The sequence below is a fragment of the Papio anubis genome, chromosome 4, assembly GCF_008728515.1.
Source record: "Papio anubis isolate 15944 chromosome 4, Panubis1.0, whole genome shotgun sequence".
Classification (NCBI taxonomy): domain Eukaryota; kingdom Metazoa; phylum Chordata; class Mammalia; order Primates; family Cercopithecidae; genus Papio; species Papio anubis.
The window spans coordinates 115,886,522-115,907,897 of NC_044979.1; positions in this window are offsets into that span (position 1 = coordinate 115,886,522).

Sequence of the window (21,376 nt, forward strand, 5' to 3'; positions counted from 1 at the left end):
GGCAAGTATTTTTAATAAAATGCACATACACTGGGTAATACATAGACTTTACATACTTGGTAAGTTTTTTTTGTTGTTGTTGTTTGCGCATTCTTGGCTGACTAGAGCCTCTGCCTCCTGGGTTCAAGCAGTTCTGTCTCAGCCTCTCAAGTAGCTGGGACTACAGGCATATGCCACCACACCCACTGAATTTTGTACTTTTTTTTTTTTTAAGTAGAGATGGGGTTTCGCCATATTGGCCAGGCTGGTCTTGAACTCCTGACTTCAGGTGATCCACCCGCATAGTCCTCCCAAAGTGCTGGGATTACAGATGTGAGCCACCGCCCCGGCCGGTAAGTTTTTATTAGATATGGAACACTGTGAATTTTACATTGTGGGGTGCTGAATGCTGAGTAAGTTTTGTTGCTATAATGATTTTTGAGGCTTATCCCACGATGTAGTAAATTAACAGACACAGTCTGATTCTTTCAGAGCTTACTTTAAAGCTTTGTTATGTGGGAATGAACATAGGGCTGGAACTAATTTTGGCCCGCTAACGATGCTTTTGCCTACTATAAGCAATATCTTGTGGATTAAATGATTTTTTACTCTGGCTGTTGGGTGAACACTTTGCTAACTAGTACAGGCCCTCTTCAGCCACCTCTGCACTGGGTAAGTTTAACAGGCCCCCATAACCCTGTCTGTCCAGCTAGGGAGCTGCTCATGTCTGTCCACAGGTGTGGTCCTCTGAGAGACCAAGTTTCTACATTTTCCTGGGACCCAGTGAATTTTGTGAAGCTGGGCCTGGGATCTGTGGACCTGCGTGGCCCTACACTCCAGGGCTTTCTGCAGCAAGGTGGGAACAGAGCAGAATAAAGGGCACAATGAAGCAAGGGCTAAGAAATTAGCAAAGGGGAGACAGATCATTACAGAAACACGTGCAGGTGGTTATACCAGTCGGCTCCTTTCCTGAACCAGAGACTCATGCTCCTGTTAAAATGTTAGTCCAGTCAGCGGGTTTCCTGCTTCCTGGCCATCCTGAGAGACGACCCTGAGCCCAGGGAGATGGGGCCAGGCCGAGAAAAGAAACCTCAGGAGAAACCAACCCTGCTGACACCTTGATCTTGGACTTCTGGGCTCCAGAACTGTGAGAACTAGTTTCTGTTGTTTCAGCTACCCAGGCAGTAGGATTTTGTGAAGGCAGCCCCAGCAGACTAATACAGGTGCCCTCCCTGGGCTGCTTGCAGATTTCCCCAATGGCAGGCACACGTATTCAGGACCCCTCTCCCTCTGGGTTCTCAGAGGAGGTTGTAGTAATCTGGGAGGATGATCAGAGAGAGCCATCCATGCTCAGCAGGCTGGGGTCGTGGCGCTCTGCCTCATGACCTGCCTCCATGTTTCTTCCATGCAGTACTCTGTCCAGGGATTAGAGTTCTAACTCCTGGTTTCTCAGCCCAAATTTTTCATGTCAGCTTTTGCCCGGTTTTTAATTGATCCAGACTTACTATGTGGACTTGAGCTTGCCCCTGCCTTTAGGAGCCTATGGGCTGATCAGGTTTTGTAGGGCCTGAAGCTTCTGCAATCCTCTTAAAAAAAATCCTCTTAAAAACATTACACAATTACAAAAACAGAACTGCAAACTTAGAATTAGGTGCAAATTAGAGTATTTATTTAGAATGAGGGAAGAAATCACAACAAATTTTAAAAACCTGACAAATACCATAAATGCTTTTTTCAGCTCATTTTCCTTTAGTAAGAGTACTTTGAATTTGCACGATCAATAATTTTTAGAATAAAGAAACGAGTCTCAACATATTAACAATTAAACCATATTGTTATATACTACTGTGCTGTTTTGCACCACATAATTGTATTATTAAAGTATTCTTGGGCTGGGGGCACGCTGTAATCCCAGCACTTTGGGAGGCTGAGGTGGGACTATTGCTTGAGCTCAGGAGTTCAAAACCAGCCTAGGCACCATAGCAAGACCTTGTCTCTATTTAAAAAAAATCCATATCTGGTGGTACATGCAGTAGTCCCAGTTGAGGTGGGAAGAACATTTGAGCAGAGGAGATTGAGGCTGCAATGAGCTTTTGACCCTGCCACTGCACTCAAGCCTAGTTGACAAAGACTTGTCTGAAAAAAAAAAAAAAGAAAGAAAGAAAGAAATTACTCTTATCCTGGACATTGCGACTTGTCACAGCCTGGGTAGGAGTTGTTGCTGGTGCCCTGGCTTCTCAGGTTTTTTCTGGGCTGATGTTTTGGGAACAGCTTTGCCTGTGGTCCCACCTGGAAATGCCAGATTTCATTCAAATAAGACTTGTCAGGTATTTGAGGCACATTTTGATATATTCGGTTGTATGAAATGCTGGCCTAACATGCAGACCTACCTGGTGGAGGTAACGCTGCAGGTTTGAACACTACAATCGAGAAGCACGAGGCTCCCATTAAAAAGAGAATAAGAAATGTGTGTTTATATTCATATCCCCTGCGTAACTGAGTCTGTTCCTCAGAAGGGGAGAACTTGTAGTCAAAGGAGCACAAAGCTTTATGTCCAGTGTCCAGAAAGCAAAGCTTGTGTTCCGGACACGCTTCCTGTTTCTGCTCTGGACATTTCACACCTCTATTCTCTATTTGGCATGGATGTCAGTGAGGCACCTTAGAAATGGTCAAGTCACTGTGTGACTTCCAGTTTTGATTTTTGGGTACAGATACCTGGTGCGAGGCTCTGAGGGTACTAGATAGATTCGGAAGAGCCATTTCTACTTTGGGTTAACTGGAAGTAATCTAGTTGTATGTGTCAATGACTGAGAACTACACAGCTATCCCAGTAAACTGAGTTGATATGTATCTCCCTCCCTTTCCACTCAGACCCCCAAATGTCCTCAGTCCTAGCAGTGCAACTGACCCTACAGAGTCTGCAGGAGGAGCCTCAGGGCCAAAGGAGAATGTGTCCCTGATCAAATGCAATCAAAATAGATAACTTTTGAAAATTTTGCAAAATCAGCAAATGTATAATAAATGTTCACATTGCTAGGACCCCTCTCAGGGTCTTGGAAGGAACCTTTGCAAATGACAGTTTTCCAGGTCTGCAACTTGATAAGCTGCTCAGTAATCCGCTGTCACACGATCCTGTCCTCCCCAAAATGTTCAACATCCAGCTCCACCATAGCTCCTGTCATCCTTAGAGAAACTTCTGAATGTGGTGTTTTGAGGCCAGACACATCTTCACTGGACTCCTGGAGCTCAAGCTTTCTCAGTTTCTAAGGCACATTCCCTCTGATGCCATTACCTGACAGCTCTCCCCAGCACCTTCCAGTTACCTAAACCCTCCCAAGAATTCCCTCCCTCAACCCAAATCCCAGCCCCTATCCCAGTGGACAGTGCTTGACCCAGTTCTCCTTTTCTACCTTTCCAGAAGTAAAGAAATTTACTCCTTGGCTCCAAACAAGGTAAGGATAGTTATAGAAAGTGGTCGTTCTTCAGAAATGAGGATCAGAGGCTTTGCAGTTTAGTTTACCAAATTCTTCATTTTCCTCCCAGCCCTCCCAACAATCCAGTGAGGTATGGGCAGTTATTTCTATTGTACAGATACGGAAGCTGAGGCTCAGAAAGGCTAATAAATGACCCCATGCCTCACACTTGAGGGTGCAGAGCTTGACTTAAATTCAGATGCTCTGACCTAGCCACAAACTTTCACAAGTTCACTGGGGCTTCTTAATGGGTGTGTGAACTCCCAGGCCAGAGGTCACTGGTCATGAAGCCTGTGCAACCACACTCAGCGATCAAGCTAGTTGTGTACTTGTTGGGAGACTGTTCACTCGCCAACTGATACATTGCTCACACCTGTCCTAATACAGGAAGATTCAGGTGAAATGTCATGATGAAAAAGGTAAAGTGTGTATAAAATATTAATTTAGAAGATTTTAAATTCTCATCTTCAAATCATTGGGAAATTAAAAGTTTTTATTTTCTTCTAACATTTGGTTATTCTAATATGAAATATTAAGTCAAGCTTCTTGCTTCATAGACAGTTCTGGTGGTCTGTTTCCCAGAAATTTACCTAGTACAGTTAATCTACTTACGCTCAGTGTTATGCAGTCTACCCTTTCCCAAAAACAACATAGATCTTAAAAATGCCTCATTTCCAGACTCATATTAGCAAGTGAGTGCCTTTTTTTTTTTTTTTAAAAGAACATAAAAAAAGCTTTGGTGCTCAAGGGAACATTTATACAAAAGTTCATAGATTTGAAAACAACTAGATTTTCCTGGAACTATCAAATATATCAGACACAAACAAACCTATAAAGTAAAAAAAATAGTTTCTGCTGATGAGTCTGTTGGGAGAGACATCATGGAAGATGTAACTTGCATTTGGGAGACAGCAGAAATCTATAGAGTTAAGCTCTAAAAAATAATATGCCCCAGAGAGTGTTAGTTAAGGCAGGGGAGACCAGGCATTGCTAGGAGTAAGAATACATGTAGAACTTGGAGATGTCAAGGAATTTATGCAGAATTGTTGTGGTTTTGCCCACCGTATCTTCTTATTGGTGCCGCCCCCTAAGGTCATGAGTTGGTGTCTGAAGTCTTTCTCAGTCCAGAGGTAACTTCTTCCTGTATGATTTTTTTTTTTTAACCAGACTTAACGTCTGCCAGAGTAATTACGTAACCTCCACTTCCAAGAAACGGCTTTCCAGTTCCCCCTACACACATCTGCTGTCATTCCTTCATACTCTGCCTCTTCTCTCTTGCAGACTAACCAAGGCTTTAGAACTGTAGGGCTGGGAGATGCTAATAAAGTATCCTAGTCCACAAAGTTTAGGGAATGCTGGCTTGAGCTGGGTGCGGTGTCTCATGCCTGTAATCCCAGCACTTTGGGAGGCCGAGACAGGTGAATCACTGGAGATGAGGAGTTTGAGAGAATGCTGGATTAAGTAATATTAAGTAGGCTTGTCTCCAGTGGAATTTGCAAAGCATTTAGCACACCAATGTACTTTGGAATATTCTAAAGGAGGATCACATCCCATTGTGCACTGGAGCTCCTGGTGGCCACTGTGGGCCGCTGAGCCTCCAGGGAATATACTTGGAAAACATTGTTCCCTATTCTGTAAGCCAAGCGTGTATCATACAGTATGCATTTCCAAATTCTATAACCTATGTCATTAGCAGTGGACTTTACATTATAATATTTCACATATTTAAATATAAATTTTATTATATTTTAATATAAATTTAAATGACAATATAAGAAACTATAAATTTAATATAAAATTTGAAGTATTTAATGTATAATTAAGATACTTTAATATTAAAAATGTAGTTCTTAAGTTTGGTCTCCATAATTATCTGATGAGATAGAAACAGCTCTTTTCACTTAACAGATGAGGAAACAGTCTGAACAATCAAGTACTACACCCAAAATCTTACAGTCATTTAAGTGACGGAGCTAGGACTGGAATCTTCTCATTCATGGGTCTGTGTTCTCTTATCCTTAACATAAGCTCATCTCAATCACAAGTAGTAAGTGGATAGATAGGAAAAATGCTGGTAGAGCAAATATTTTACAAAAGTAGAAATTCAACAGCAAACATATAAAAGCTTTCCAAATGCATAACAGTTTTAAGAACAATACTTTCCTTATTTTACCTACAAAATTTGCAAAATACTTTAAAATATTTTTATTCTGAGATCATTTTAGATGTACAGAAGTGTTGCAAAGGCAGTATGGAAGGTTTCCACATATCTGTCATACATCTTCCTCTGTAGTTAACATCTCACATTACCATGGTTACCATGCAATATTGATCGAAATCAAGAAATGATTATTGGTAAAATATTAATAATTGCATTGCAGGCTTTATTCTAATTTCAGTAATTTTTTCCACTAATGTCCCTAGTATCTGAACTAGGGTCCCTCATTGCATTTGTTTTCAAGTCACCTTAGTTTCCTTCTTTCTGTGGTAGAACCTCAGCCTGTGCTTACCTGCCATGGCCGTGGCATTGTTGAAAAATACTGGTCAGGTATGTTGTAGAATGTTCCTAATTTTGATTTGTCTGGCGTTTTCTGATGATTTAGACCAGGGTTATGGATTTGGGAAGAAGATCACAGAGATGAATGTGTCCTTCTCATCATGTCACGTCGCGGGTGCACAATGTTGACATAGGTTATTACTGTTACGTTTGCTTGGATCACGTGGCTGAGGCATGGTCAGCTGGGTTCCTCCACTGTCATGTGACCATTGCCCCCTTTCTGTATCTGTTCATTAGAGCCACTAAGTCCAGCCCCACTCAAGGAGTGAGGAATTAATCCTACCTTCTAGGAAGATGGAGGAGTCACAAAGAATTTCTTAAACTCTTAGCATATATTAAAATCATCAAAAGTAACTGATGAGTATTTGGGGGAAGATACTTAGAGGTTATGCAAATATCCTGTTTCCCCTTAAAATCTCACCCACTCATTTTTGTATCATCAGTGGTTCTTGCCTGAAGTAATTATTGTGAAAATGTTCTAATGACAAATTCCTATTTCCCTCATTCCTTCTACAATTATTAATTGGAATCATCTCTGTCTTTCTCTCTCCCACCTTTTCTTCCTGCCTCTCTCCCTCCCTTCCTTCCTCTTTGTTAACTCACACATGTGCACACATCTATATCTATTTGTCTCTGTGTGTGTGTGTGTGTGTGTGTGTATGAGTTCATACTGACAAACCTAACTCCAGTACATTACTGCAGCTTCATTCTAAATTCCCGCCTGCTTATTTATGACTTCTTGGTCTGAGAGTAAAAAGCATCATTCTCATTACCTACACTATATTTGCTAATTTTTTCAATCTAGTCTACATGTAAAGTGGTTTCAGAATTGCTAACAAATATTTCAGTGTGAAACAAATTTACTACCTAAAGTGTTTGAATATAATGTTTTTTGTCTGTAGACTTACAGTACATTGCCAAACATCATAATCCAAACTTTCTCCCAACCCATTTAGTGCAGTTATGCCATACAACCTTGGTTCCCCATGACATACTAGTTGATTGTTTTACATTTGTATACATTTAAATTTTTGTGGTATAGAGCTTATGAATTTTGAAAAAAACATTGTCATGTGTCAATTAATATGCAAAGTTCCATCACCCTAAAATTCCCTATGCAGCCCTTTTATAATACAATCCCTGATGATCACTCATCTGTTTCTGGTCCCTACAGCTCTTTCCAGAAGGCCACGAAAATTGAATTACATGGTATTTAACCTTTTAAATTTGTCTTCTTCCAGTTATCAAGACTCATTTAAGATTCATCCGCTGTGCATCAAGCAATAGTTCTTCTTTGATTGCTGATATTGCATTGTGTGAATGCACACATCTTGTTTACCCATTCACCTATTGAAGAATATCTGGGTTGTTTCCATATTTTGGGAATTATGAATATGAATATTTTGGCAATTATGAATATAAATAAAGCTGCTATAAGCTTTTGTGTACATGTTTTTTGTATGAATATAACTTTTTGTCTTCTTGAGTAAATATGAGAGATTGTTGAATAGTATGGTAAGTGTATGTTTGCCTTTGTAAAAAATTCTCAGATTATTTTCAAAATGGCTGTATAATTTTGAACTCGCACGAGCAATAAATAAAATACAGACAGTCCTCAAATGACAATGGGTCAATTTATGATTTTCAACTCTGCGATGGTGGAAACATGATACGCATTCATTAGAAGCCGTAGTTTGAGTACCGATACAACCTTTCTGCTTTCCACTTTCAGAACAGTATTCAATAAATTACTTGCGATATTCAACACTTCATTATAAAATAGTTTTTGTGTTAGATGACTTTGCTCACCCATAAGCCAATGTAAGTGTTCCTGAGCATATTTAAGATAGGCTAGGCTAAGCAATAATAGCTGTTTGTTAGGTTAGATGTTGATATGGTTTGGCTTTGTACTCTACCCAAATCTAATCTCAAATTGTTATCCCCACGTGTCGAGTGAGGAACCTGTATCCTCATGTATCCAGAGAAAAAAAACGGTGGATCATGGGGGTGGTTTCCCCCACGCTGTTCTGATAGTAAGTTCTCACGAAAACCCATGGTTTTAAAGTGTAAAGTGTGGCACTTCCTCCCTCTCTCTCTCCTGCCACCTTGTGAAGATGGTACTTGCCTCTCCTTTGCCTCCCGCCATGATTGTAAGTTTCCTGAGGCCTCCTCAGCCATGCGGAACTGTGAGTCAATCAAACTTCTTTCCTTTATAAATTACCCAGTCTCGGGTATTTCTTTACAGCAGTACAAGACGGACTAAACCAGATGTATTTAATCCATTTTTGACAGGGTATTTTCAACTTATGATGGTTTTTCAAGAAGTAACTTCGTCATTAGTTGAAGAGCACTTGTATGTGTGTGTATATATAGCTCCAGGTTTTCTATTTCTTTTTTAGTGAACTTTGGCAATTTATGATTTAAAAGAAATTGGGCTATTCCATCAATGTTTTCAAATTGATAGCATACGGTTGTTTGTATAGTTTCCTATTTTTCTTTCAATGCCGGTGAGTTCAGTAGTGATATGATCCCACTCGTTTCTGATATTGTTATTTTGTGCTTTCTCTGTTTTCTGTCTTTTTTTCTGGACCAGTCTTCTTTAAAGTTCATAAAATTAAATAACCAGCTTTGTTTTATTGATGTTTTCTATTGTTTTTCTGTATCTCTTTCTTTTCTTTCTCTCTTTTTCTTTTTAGACAGGGTCTCACTCTGTCACCCAGGCTGGCATGTAGTAACATGATTATGGCTCACTGCAACCTAGACCTCCCAGGTTCCAGTGATCCTCCCACCTCAGCCTCCCAAGTAGTTGGGATGACAGACCTGCACCACCCTGCCTGGCTAACTTTATTTATTGTTTGATCGATTGATTGTAGAGATGGAGTTTCATTATGTTGTCCAGGCTGGCCTCAAATTCCTGGGCCCAAATGATCCTCTGCTTCAGCGTTCCAAAGTATTAGGATTACAGACATGAGCCACTGCACCCAGCCTGGTGTTTTTCTTTTCTTTCTTTTTTTTTAATTTTTTAAAACTTTTTAAATTTTTTTTTTGTTTGAGACAAGGTCTCACTTCATTGCCCAGGCTGGAGTGCAGTGGTTCGATCATGGCTCACTGCAATCTTGACTTCCGAGCTCAGGTAATCCTCCCACCTCAGCCTCCTGAGTAGCTGGGACTACAGATGAGGGCTCACCATGCCTGGCAATTTTTTTTTTTTTTTGTATTTTTTATAGAGATGGTGTCTTACTATGTTTCTGATGCTGGTCTCGAACTCCTGGGCTCAAGCCATCTGCTCACTTCAGCCTCCCAAAGAGTTGGAATTACAGGCACGAGTCACTGTGTCTGGCCCTGACTTTGTTCTTTTCTAATAAAAGCACTTAAAACTGTATGTTTCTTGCTAACCACTTTTTAATTGCATTCTGCATAATTCAACATGTGGTGCTTCATTTTCTTTAAATTCAAAGTTTTTTTTTTTTTTTTAATTTCCCTTGAGTCTTTTTTTGACCTATGGATTTTTATTTATTATTATTATTATTATTATTATTTTGGAGTCTTGCTCTGTCACCCGGGCTAGAGTACAATGGCACAATCTTGGCTCACTGCAGCCTCTGCCCCTCGGGCTCAAGCAATTCTCCTGCCTCAGCCTCCTGACTAGCTGGGATTACAGCCACATGCCACCGTACCCAGCTAATTTCTGTATCTTTAATAGAGATGGCGTTTCACCTTTTTGCCCAGGATGGTCTTGAACTCCTGACCTCAGGTGATCCACCCACCTCAGCCTCCCAAAGTGCTGGGATTATAGGCATGAGCCACCATGCTCAGCCAGCAGTGTACTTTTTAATTGTAAAATATTAATAGAGTTTCTAGCTATTTTTTTGTCATTATTGATTCTTAGTTTAATTTGATTCTATTTGTATAATTTCTATTATTTTAAATTTGTTGAGGTCTGTTTTGTAACCCAATACTATTTTGGTGAATGTTCCATGTGCACTTGCACTTGAACATAATGTGTATTCTGCTCTTATTGAGTAAAACATTCTATTAATATCAATCAGGACAAGCTGACTGATAATGTTGTTTAGGTTATTTACATCCTTACTAATTTTTGATTAGGTGTCGTATCAAATATTCAGAGAAGAATGTTGAACCTTTCAATTATAATTGTGGATTTCTCTGTCTCCTCTCAGAACTACCAGTTTTGGCCTCATTTGTTTTCAAGTTAGGTTATTTGGTACAATTATATTTAGGGTTAGTTTGTTTTCTTGTAGAAATTACCTTTTTATTGTTACATAATATACATCTTCTTCTCTGATAAATCCTGCTTGTTCTGAAGTTTACTTTATTGGATATTAATATATAGCAAAGTTCCTATTTTGTTTTTGTTAGTATTTTTATGGTATATCAGTCTTCATTCTTTTAACTTATTTATGCCTTTATATTAAAAGTGAGTTTTTCATAGATGCCATAAATGTAGGTCTTGCTTTTATTAAAATATAATCTGATGACTCTATCTTTCAATTAATGTGCTTATTCACACTATTTACATTTAAACTGTTTATTGATTTGGTTGAATTAACCCTATTTTACTAGCTATTTTATACTGGTTCTAATAATTTTTTTGTTTCTTGTGTCTTTTTTATCTTCTGTAGGTTTACTTAAGCATCTTATATAGCTTCCTTTTGTCTTCTCTACTGACTTATTTAGTTTTTTATTTTAACATTTTTAGTGGTTACCCTAGAGTTAACAATATTTGATCCTAAAACATTTGCCTGAGGTAGTGATCTCAAAATAAACACTATGTTAAAAATAATATATCTGTATTATTAACATACAGATATGTTAATAATTATTTCACAGGAGATGTAATTATTAACAAATACATTAATAATTATAAAAATATTATTAACAAATATGTTAATAATTTAATAATATAATATAATAATATAATAATTCTAATTAACAAATATGTTATAATTCTTCACAGGAGACATTTTTAGTTTCTCTAAATGCCTAACCACATATCAAAGGTTGAATCAACTGTGGCACACCCTTTGGTGAGATGATTACCCAATATTACAAAAATGATTACAGGGCAGATGTTAAGATAGTTTTAAACAAAAGTGTTTGAAGCTTCAGATATAAACAAAGAAAAATAGGTATAACCTGTGCTGAGTAACGGCTGTGACCTCTTAGCTCTCCTTACCTACAGAATGCCAGTAGTGACATAGTTTCTCACCAGGTTTGCTGTCTGTAGGACTAAGTAAATTACTAACGAAAGTGTTTGAACATTCTGGCTAGGTCAGGGAAGGAAGAGAGTGCATATTAGTTTTTTTTTTTCTGTGTGAGATGCATTATGGGCTGAAAAAAATTTCTGACAAGTCCTTGGTTTGGAACTAAGCTTTACCACTTATTAGTTATACAAACTTGTTCAGGTTTTTGAAACTTTATGTGAGTTAGTTATTCGGTCTAAGTGGAAATAAGCTACCCATTAACAGGGTTGATAAGGAGATCAGGTGCAGAGAAAGGGATAAATTAGTTTGGCTACTCAATTAGCTTTACGGAATAAATGTATCATTGTCTTCTCCTTAGGACATGGTTCTGTAGGTGCTGACCACAAACAGTGAGACAAAGCAATAATCAGTCTTGTCTATTGGGTAAAAAATAATACTAGGATATACTGAAGGCTTATTATTTGCCAAGTTCTTGGTGTGCATGTGAGAATTTCATGCCAGCCACAGCTACAAGAAACAAAAACAATCAAACCTATATATTTTCAGTAAAAAACAAAATGATAGAGTTGGGTGCCTTGTAGTGATGCAGTACCCAGTCTTTCAAGATTTAAAAAAGGCTTGAGGTTCATTGCAATAAGTTGTGTATATCCAGAAAGAATCTCAGAAAAGGCCTTAATGAAAGTAATTCCTTTTAAAGAACTTGGGAAGAGAGGGAGGGGAGGTGCTTGGATATGAACCTTTGAACAGCTCTTTTGAATGAAGCAAAGCTGGTCCTCTTAAGGTAATTACATCCCACAAAGGAAATCTGGGTTCATTTGCTTTAGCATATTTTTTTTTTAAATTATTTTTAGGAACACAAAAGCAAGGAAGTTTCTAACTTCCATTTACTTCTTTCATGACTTGTCTTTGTCCCATTCTCTTTTCTGCCTGCACCTGTGGCTTAGTGCAAAAGATCACTTGTCTGCAATGCAGAGGGGAAATTCTCTGCTCTCTGCCTGGCTGGGGTTTTCCTGAATGAGGGAATGGGGTGAGATGTTGAGGGCATTTGCCCATACATGGAAACAAAGCCTTTATCTACCTAAAGTGGCGAGGCAAAGAGGTGGTTTTTATATGCATTGCAATTGCCACTTTACTTTTTTCATTAAAAGTGAGTCTAACCTTTTTAAATATATCATTTATAGTAGACTGGGATAGTTCAGTTGTCTTTGCTGGTGATTTAATAGCCAGAGGACAGAATATGAGGTTGAATTTTTTGTTTACATTAGGGTGAAGGACAAAATGAATCTTTTAACATAGTTTAACAAAATTTTACAAAGAACACTGGGCTTTTAGTGACTAGATTTGTTTTTTTACAGATTCATTAAATTTAAAAATAAAAATTCCATCTCATCATCATTATTATTTCATATATGTGGATATATAAACAAATATGTAATAACCTATGCATACAAATGTCTAGTCAATTTATGCTCTTGAGAACTCAAGCAAACTTTTGGAGCTTGAGTTTGGGAGTTGAGCTGCGTGAAGTTGAGTAACTAAGACACCTAGAACAGTTGTATCCTTTGTTAGTCCAGTTAATAAGAAGAAGTTTTATAGATATTAATTTGAAAGGCTTCAAGTTGATGGTAGGACGTTTCTGAGTTGAGTTCCCAGCTCCACATTGTCTAGCAGCGTGATTTCGGGTGATCTGCTAGATATGTGCTGAGCTTCACATTCCTTATCTCTAAAGCCAGGGGTGTGGTGCCTACCATGTTTATCATGAGGGTTTTCTCAGCTATAAATATCTATGAACACTTAAGAAGTTATTATTAATGCATCAGACGATTTAATTCTTAATGGAATATAAGTTGTTAGTCTATGGATTTCCATTCCTGTAAAGCCTTTATGTTCTTTCATGTGAAATATTAACAAATAATGCCTGTCCCTGAGCCAGTCTTGAAGAAGCAGGAGAAGAGCTGTAAATGAGATTCCATAGGGGATCCATATTGTGAACCAGCGTCAATGATGTGTGTGTGTATGAGCGTGTGTGTGTGGATGTGTGTGTGTGTATGGACATTTTATTCAATAAGCTGGAACCAATGTTAAAAGTCTTTTTTTTCCCATCAAAAAGCTTTGAAGAAAGCTTCAAAGTTTTTGGTGTTCTACATGATATTGTCACATATGAAATAGCAAGATGCAGAAAATGTTTAAAACAATGCTACCTCCGCAGTGTGTGTGTGTGTGTGTTCTTTTATTAGGAAAATATGAGAGAAAACACAGAAGATAGCACACTAAGTGGTTCAAATGAATTAACTGAAGTTATTCTAAGAGAGTTGAGACAAAGAGATGCACAAAGATAGAGGAAGAGTAGAAGCAAACAAAAAGAAAATAGAAAATAGAAACCTTAGACTAAAAAGGAACAGCATGATAAATATCTTGGTTTTACTTTTGCAATTATGCAAACTACTGTGTCTGTATACACATGAAGAAATTGAATACAACAAAATATACCAAATCTGCCTCTTTGACACAGAGCTCAGTAAAGCCCCCATGGGAAAGAAACGGAGGTGACCTCAGCAAAGGGAGAACCCTCAGGAAAAGGAAAACTGGAGAGTAAAGAGCAGCGAGACGGGTGCCAGGCCCTGGGAAAAATTCATTAGAAGTAAGTCTATCCCAACCCGGTGGGAGTGGAAGTTTTCGAGTTCTACTGGGAATAAAATCTCTTGACCTCAGAGAGGTGACATCACTGAGGCATGTGAGGAATAGTAACAGTGTGGGATCCAGATGAGTTTCACCTTCACTGGCACAAGGCGAATAGAACGAATGGATGCACAGTCCATTCAGGAAAAAGGGAGCTTTACCAAGCCCTGCCTGGCTGCAGAAGGGGCTGAAAGGTGCTGGTGGGGGAGGGTTTTCTTCAAGGCCCAGGAGGATCCATCTGAACAACAAAAGAACATGAGAAACTGAAATCAAACACATCCTTCCTGAGCCAACACCACTGCTACAGAGGATTTTTAGTTCTGTGCTTTTTAAAAAGTTAATACCAAATAGCAATTGTGACTACTTTCTATGGATGACATTTGTTAGGAGCTGCATGCAAGGCCGCGTTGTGTTTGCTCACTGCTTCCTTTTGCCTCTCAATCTTGCTTCTGGGATAATTTTTCTTCTTCATGAAGCACCTGCTTCTTTGAATGCAATGCTTTTAAAAATCCTTTCCATTTTTTGGATTATATTTGAATATCTTTATTTCACTCTTTGAACGATATTTTTCTTTGTACACATACTAGGTTGACGGTTATTTTCTCTCACGTGTTTTTGAAGATAATATTGGACCGCTTTCTTTCGTCCATTGTTGATATTGAGAAATCTATATTTATCCTGCCTTTTTTTGTTTGTTTGTTTAAGTCCTCTGTTTTTCCTACCTGGCTATTTTTGAGATTTCCTCCTGTATTCTACAGTCTTAACACAGTGTATTTAGTGGCAGGTTTCTTATTTTTTATCTTCTCTGGTATGGTATGTGTTGATCTGTATAATCCTGTTTTTCTTTATTAGTTATAGAAAACTTCCAGCGTTGAGTTCTTGAAGATTGCCTCACCTCTGTTTTCTCCACTCTCCCCTTCTAAGACTCTGATGAGGCCTGTGTTCAAATGTGACAGTCATCAGGCCAGTTCATCAAATGTGTGCAGCTGACTGCTCTGAACACTATCAGGGTTGCCCTTTCTGGCTTCTTTGGGTTGCCTGGGGCCATGTGCCTATTGCTAGCTAATGACATGTAGGCTACAATGGTGCATTGGCTTTCAGCCTGGAGCATTTCTCAGCCATTGTGAACCTTCCTGAACCCCTTTTACCAGGGTGAACAACAATGCTCCAAGTTGTGGTAGCTTGAGCCTTGGGTCCCAGAAGAAAGACAACAGGGAACATAGCCTCGAAGGGCTCATAATAGACTTGTAGAGTGGGCAGTAAATTACATTTGGTTGATTCAAGGCACTGAGATATTGGGACTATTTGTCACTATAATTTTACGAAATGTAGCCAAGCCAAGAGACTATCTCATTATATCATTCATATCCATTCATGTCTATTTTATGTATTTCATCTTATTGCACATAATTTCTTTTCCTATATCATCTATTTTCACTAGATATTGAGTTATACATAAATGTATTTAACAGTTATATTAACATTTCTACATGCTTTTTTTTCTTAATAGTCTCATGTTGATTGATCATTTTTTAAATTATGCATTTGAAACATTTGTATGTATTTGAAAATCTCCAACTCTGTATGTCTTAGGGATCAAACCTGTTATTTGTTGTTTCTGTTGACACTTAATTCTAGTGGTTTTTGCTTTCTCTGGATTTTGTGAAATGTGGTTACTACCTCTTTGCTTAATCTTGGCGGTGAGATCCCTGTGGACCTAAATTGCAGAGAAGTGTTTCCCAGTGTAGACTGGTTTCTACTTCTCCTAGAAGGAAACTTGACCACCTCACTCTGTGTGCAAGCCTTGACTCAGCTTTCTGGTCAACCTTTCCCTTGTCCTTGTTGCTCGCTCCAAGGTTCAATTTGTTGGTTGCTATAGACATCTCTGCTAAGGCAACTCAGCCTCTTTTGGATTCCTGCAGATCTGGCTCTAGTCAATCCCACCTTCTTGATGTCCCAGCTTCAGCTCATTATATGTGCGGGGGTGTGTGTTGTTTGCTTTGTTTGGATGAGGTGGAAACTTGGAGTATGTTTTTGTCTGCCTTCTTTCATTCAGCATAATTTATTCTGAGATTTATCCACGTTGTATTTCATTGTGTGAATATATCATTGTTTTCATTCGTCTATTGATGAACATTTTGGTTGTTTGCAGTTATTTGATATTTCAAATAAAACTGTTGTAAATCCCCATGTATTAGTTTTTATGTAGACATAATTTAATTTTTTCTGGAGTAAATCTAGAAGTGGAGTGACTGAGTCTTATAGTAGTATATTTAACCTGATAAGAAAAAAAAAACCACAGTTTTCAAAAGTGGTTGTACCACTTTACATTTTTACCATCAGTATATAAAATTTCGGCTAGGCACGGTGGCTCACGCCTGTAATCCCAGCACTTTGGGAGGCCGAGGTGGGTGGATCACGAGGTCAGGAGATCGAGACCACCCTGGCGAACACAGTGAAATCCCGTCTCTACTAAAAATACAAAAAAATTAGCCAGGCGTGGTAGCGGGCGCCTGTGGCCCCAGCTTCTAGGGAGGCTGAGGCAGGAGAATGGCGTGAATCCGGGAGGTGGCGGAGCTTGCAGTGAGTGGAGATTGCACCACTGCACTCCAGCCGGGGCGACAGGGCGAGACTCTGTCTCAAAAAAAAAAAAATTCTAGCTCTTTCATATTCTTGTCAACATTTGGTATGGGCAGTCTTTTTGGTTTCAACCATTCTAATAGGTATGTAGTGTGATCTCATGGTAGTTTTAACCTGCATTTTGCTGATGACTAATGACATTGAGCATGTGAGTATTTGTCATCTGGATATCTTATTTGATGAAGTCTCTGTCCATATGTTCTGGCCACTTTTTGAATGGGGTTAATTTTTCCTCTTATTATTGAGTATTAAAATTTCTTTATACATCCTGGATTCAGGCTCTTTATCAGACATATTATTTATAAATATCATCTCATCTTTGAATTTGTAGTTTGAGCTCATTTTACTCTTTAATATTTTAGCACATTCAAAAAAGGAACTGAATTTTTAATGTTGATAATATCCAATCTATCATTTCTTTTATGAATTATGCTTTTGGTGTTGTATCTAAAAGACCTCTGCCTAACCCAAGGTCACAAAGATTTTCTCCTATATTTACTTCTAGAAGTTTTATAGTTCTAGGTTTTACATTTAAGCCTCAGACCAGAGGACTCGATTCTCGTTTTACTGAGTAATTGTGGACAAGTCACTGTGTTAAATTGAATTCTACTTTCCTCAAAGTTTGGTAAGTGCATTGGGAGTGAGGGCAGTTGAAGGGAGAACAAAATAGGTCAGAGAGCAGCACAGGGCAGGTAGCATGCCAAGCTGTGTCTTGTGCCGGCCACTTTTCTCTATATGCTGTAAGCTGTTTAGGGAAGTATGGCAGCAACAACAAACACCAAGCTGCTTTCAGGACAGTGTAACCTCAGGGGGGAAAAAGCAATTTTTAAGCCATAAAGCATTTTTAAATTTAATTTTTATTGATATATAATAGCTGCACATATTTTCAGGGTGCATGTGATAATTTAGTACATTGTATAATTAGTAAATATCCAATCAGTATAATTAGGATATCCATCACTTTAAATGTGTGTCTTTTCTTTATGCTAGAAACATTCAAATTATTCTCTTCTAGCTATTTTAAAATATGCAGTAAATTATTGTAAGCCACAGTCACCTTGCTGATCTATCAAACACTAGGTCTTACTACTTCTATCAAATTGTATATTTGTGCCTATTAATTTACCTCTCTTCATTTCCCCCACCCTTCTTACCCTCTGATAACCACCAGTCTACTCTCTATCTCCATGAGTTCCACTTTTTTAGCTTGGACTGTGAATGAGAACATGTGATGTTTGTTTCTGTGTTTGGCTTTTTTACTTAACGTAATGACCTTCAGCTCCATCCATGTTGTTGCAAATGACAGAAGTACAATGCTGCAAACCTGCAGTTCCAGCTAACTTGGGAGGTTGAGGTGATGATCAGGAGTTGGTGCCCAGGAATTAGTGTCTAGCCTGGGTAACATAGGGAGATTCTATCTCTTAAAAAAAAAAAATCACAGAAAGACATGTATCCCATCTCCTGACCCATAATATGGATTTTTAGTGTATGAACTAGTTTCAGTGTGTTTGCTCCTCAGGTGGGTGTATGAGTACCTCCCCACTCCAAGCTTTCATCTTCCCAGTGTCTGCCTCTCTAGAACGCCACCATCTGAGGGAAGGACTCCATGCAGTTTGCAGCTCCCTATGCATTTAAAACCCAGTCGCAAATGTCTAAATTAGGAAGGTCTGATCCATAGTCTTTACAAATGGCCTGAAATCATGATGTAGCAAAAATTACTTCTAAATCTTAATAGTGCTCTGTTCCTTTCTGTAACCTCCTTTCTGTGTGCGTGCAAGGCACCGCAGGATTAAATGTTTGGATGTTGTTAGAGCAGCAAAATAAAACTAATTATTTCTGCAGTGGCATTTTGGCTTGTATGAACATGAACATGAAAAAGCTATCTTTTATACATTTCTCAACTGGTACATTAGAATCCTTTATATTCAGCAATTTCTTTCTGAACAAAAAACAAAGGGGCAGATATAGTGGTGCACGCCTATAATTTCAGAATTTTGGAAGGTCAAGGTAGGAGGATTGTTGAGACCAGGATTTTGAGACCAAACTGGGCAACATAGCGAGGCCTTGTTTCTACAAAAAATAAAGTAAAAATATTAGCTAGGCATGGTGGCACATGCCTGTAGTCCCAGCTACTCAGAAGGTTGAGGTGGGAGGATCGTTTGAGCCCAGGTGGTCAAGGCTGCAGTCAGCCATGACAGAGCCATTGCACTCCACCCTTGGCAACAGAGCTAGACTCTGTCAAAAAAAAAAAAAAAAAAAAAAAAGTTGAAATTGCAACATGAGAATGTGAAGGAGCAATTTGCCAGTCTTTATCTTTCTATAGCATGCCTTTTCTCTGAGGTGGTCAGCCACCAACCATTGACAGTACTTACGTGACAGATACCAGCTCAACTCTGCACCAGGCAAGGAACAAGATAGAGGATAGTTCTCACCACCCTTCCAAGTGACAGTGATGACTTAACAACCACCAGTGGAAAAGTCATTTTAAATAATATCTATTTTAGAATTTAGAAAATTGAAGCTCTGAGAATTTAACTAACTTGCTCCAAGTCATGCAGTAAAAATGACAGAGCTGGGACATGAACTCAGGTAATATAGTCGAAATCTGGTGCCTGAAAAGAGAGTGTACCAAAATGATTGAGCTTATTTTCACTTGGCTTTTTTAAAAAAATGGATTTATATCTGGGTAGTAGAAAGAACTTGAAGAATCAATGCACCAAGATTTGAGGCCTTCCATGGATTATTTGCCGAATGGGGATATCATTTCTCTGTTGTGTGCTTTTGCTTTATTATAAAAAGCAATCTTTTATTTTATTTTTGATTTTTTTTTTTTCCAGCGTCTGGCTCCGTCACCCAGGCTGGAGTGCAGTGGCACAATCTTGGCTCACTGCAACCTCCACCTCCCAGGTTCAAGCAATTCTTCTGCCTCAGCTTCCCGAGTAGCTAGGATTACAGGCACCCGCCACTACACCCAGCTAATTTTTGTATTTTTAGTAGAGACGGGCCATGCTCGCCATGCTGGCCAGAGTGGTCTCGAACTCCCGACCTCAGGTGATCCGTCCGCCTCGGCCTCCCAAAGTGCCGGGATTATAGGTGTAAACCACCGAGCCCGGCCAATAGTCTTTAAATATACTCCTGACGATGTAGCTGGGGTGTACCTTATGTGTTAGGCAACCAAAGAATATATTTTTTGACATTTTTCTCTTATATATGCCAAATTAGTTTCAGTAATAGACATGAAATAATCAATCATCATTATTATTTTCTAGATTCATCCTTTAATGATGAAATAAGCTTTCGAAAGGATAGACGTCATTTAAAAATCCATTCTTCAAATTCAGTAAAATATTTAATATAGGAACTTACTTTAATATTAAACATAAAAATATTTAATATAGACATTTGCTCCTCCTCAACAAGGAGGTCACACCTCCCAGATTGTGCTCCAGGTTCACAGGGCCAGAGGAAGACTGAGATTGCTTCTCCACCCTGATGGTCCCTGTGTCATCATCGCTGATTAGAACGTCCCGCTTAAAACTCAGGAATGTGTCGTACCCCAGGATTTGGACACACAAATTGCGCTCAAATGGAACCCAAAGGATTTCTACCCCTTACAAATTTATTCTAGAAGTGAGCAGGTGTAGCTGAATCCTCCAGCTACGTAGCTGGGAGCAGTTATTTAGGTCATAGGCCAACAACATCTCTTTGGGGTGAAGGAGCATTTTATTACCGGTGTTGTTTAGAATCTCTGGCAAACACTGGTGATGAAAACCAGGCTGATTTTTACAGGGTTTTATGATTGTTTTAAAGTTTTCTGCAGACAATGTACCCCTTACTGCCTGCACCCACAGTGGGAGGCATGCCCACTGCTCTGCCATTGGTACAACGTTGCACAGAATCCCACTTTTGTATGATTTCATTGTGCTAAATGCCTGTGTTGCTGGAAACATTTTAGGTCAGCTTTATTCCGACATGCAATCATTATACCTCGGCCCCTGTCTAGGAAGCTTTAGAGAAGAGGGTTCAGGAGTGAGGCTTGGGCTTCTGAGCCCATTGCTTTAAGTGGTGTTGACATGTTTGATAAGACCCCCTCTTGCTGGGTCAGCAGTAGCCTCCAGTGCTGGCACTAAAGACTTGAAAATGAATGTCCCGCTTCACAGAGAAGGGTCCACATTAAATGTGTAACTAGGAGGAAGTAGGTCCTTTATTCAGCTTCTGGATCCTAAAGTGCTGCTGACCCTACCTGCTTTTCTTCCAGTGGCAGTTCAGATTCAACAAGCAGGAACTGAGTGTTGACTTTCTGCACTTAACCTCTGTTAATCAAGGTTTTATAAACTCTAAAAAGGAAGGAACTGGTATTTAGTGAATACCTACCCTGTTGCATGGGGACTGTAATTCCCCCTTTTTTAAGAGACTAAGTTGAGGCTTCGGTTTTCAGGGCTACTTGGTTAAGAATAGAAGTCTCCCAGATGTCCAGACGCCAGGACTTGGTGCCACTGAGATGGCTCAGTTGGGACACACAGTCAGCACACTCAACCCAAAGCTGTCCCTGGAAATGGCCCCACTTGCTTCAGGGCGTGGTGCAAAACGTTGATTTAATCTGGGAAGCTGCTCTCTGGCTTTAGGCCAGATGAGCGACCCACCCAGCCAGCAAGGAGCCAGGCCACCATTACTCAGACCTCTCTTTTCTGGAGAGGGATCGCACAGCTGGCTCTGTCAGGCGTGGCTCACAGGACTGCCAGAGTCATTCTGATCCCATTACCTGGGATTAGAATGATCAGAATGATCAGAATGATTGCCCATATTATTCCAGAGGCCCCTGA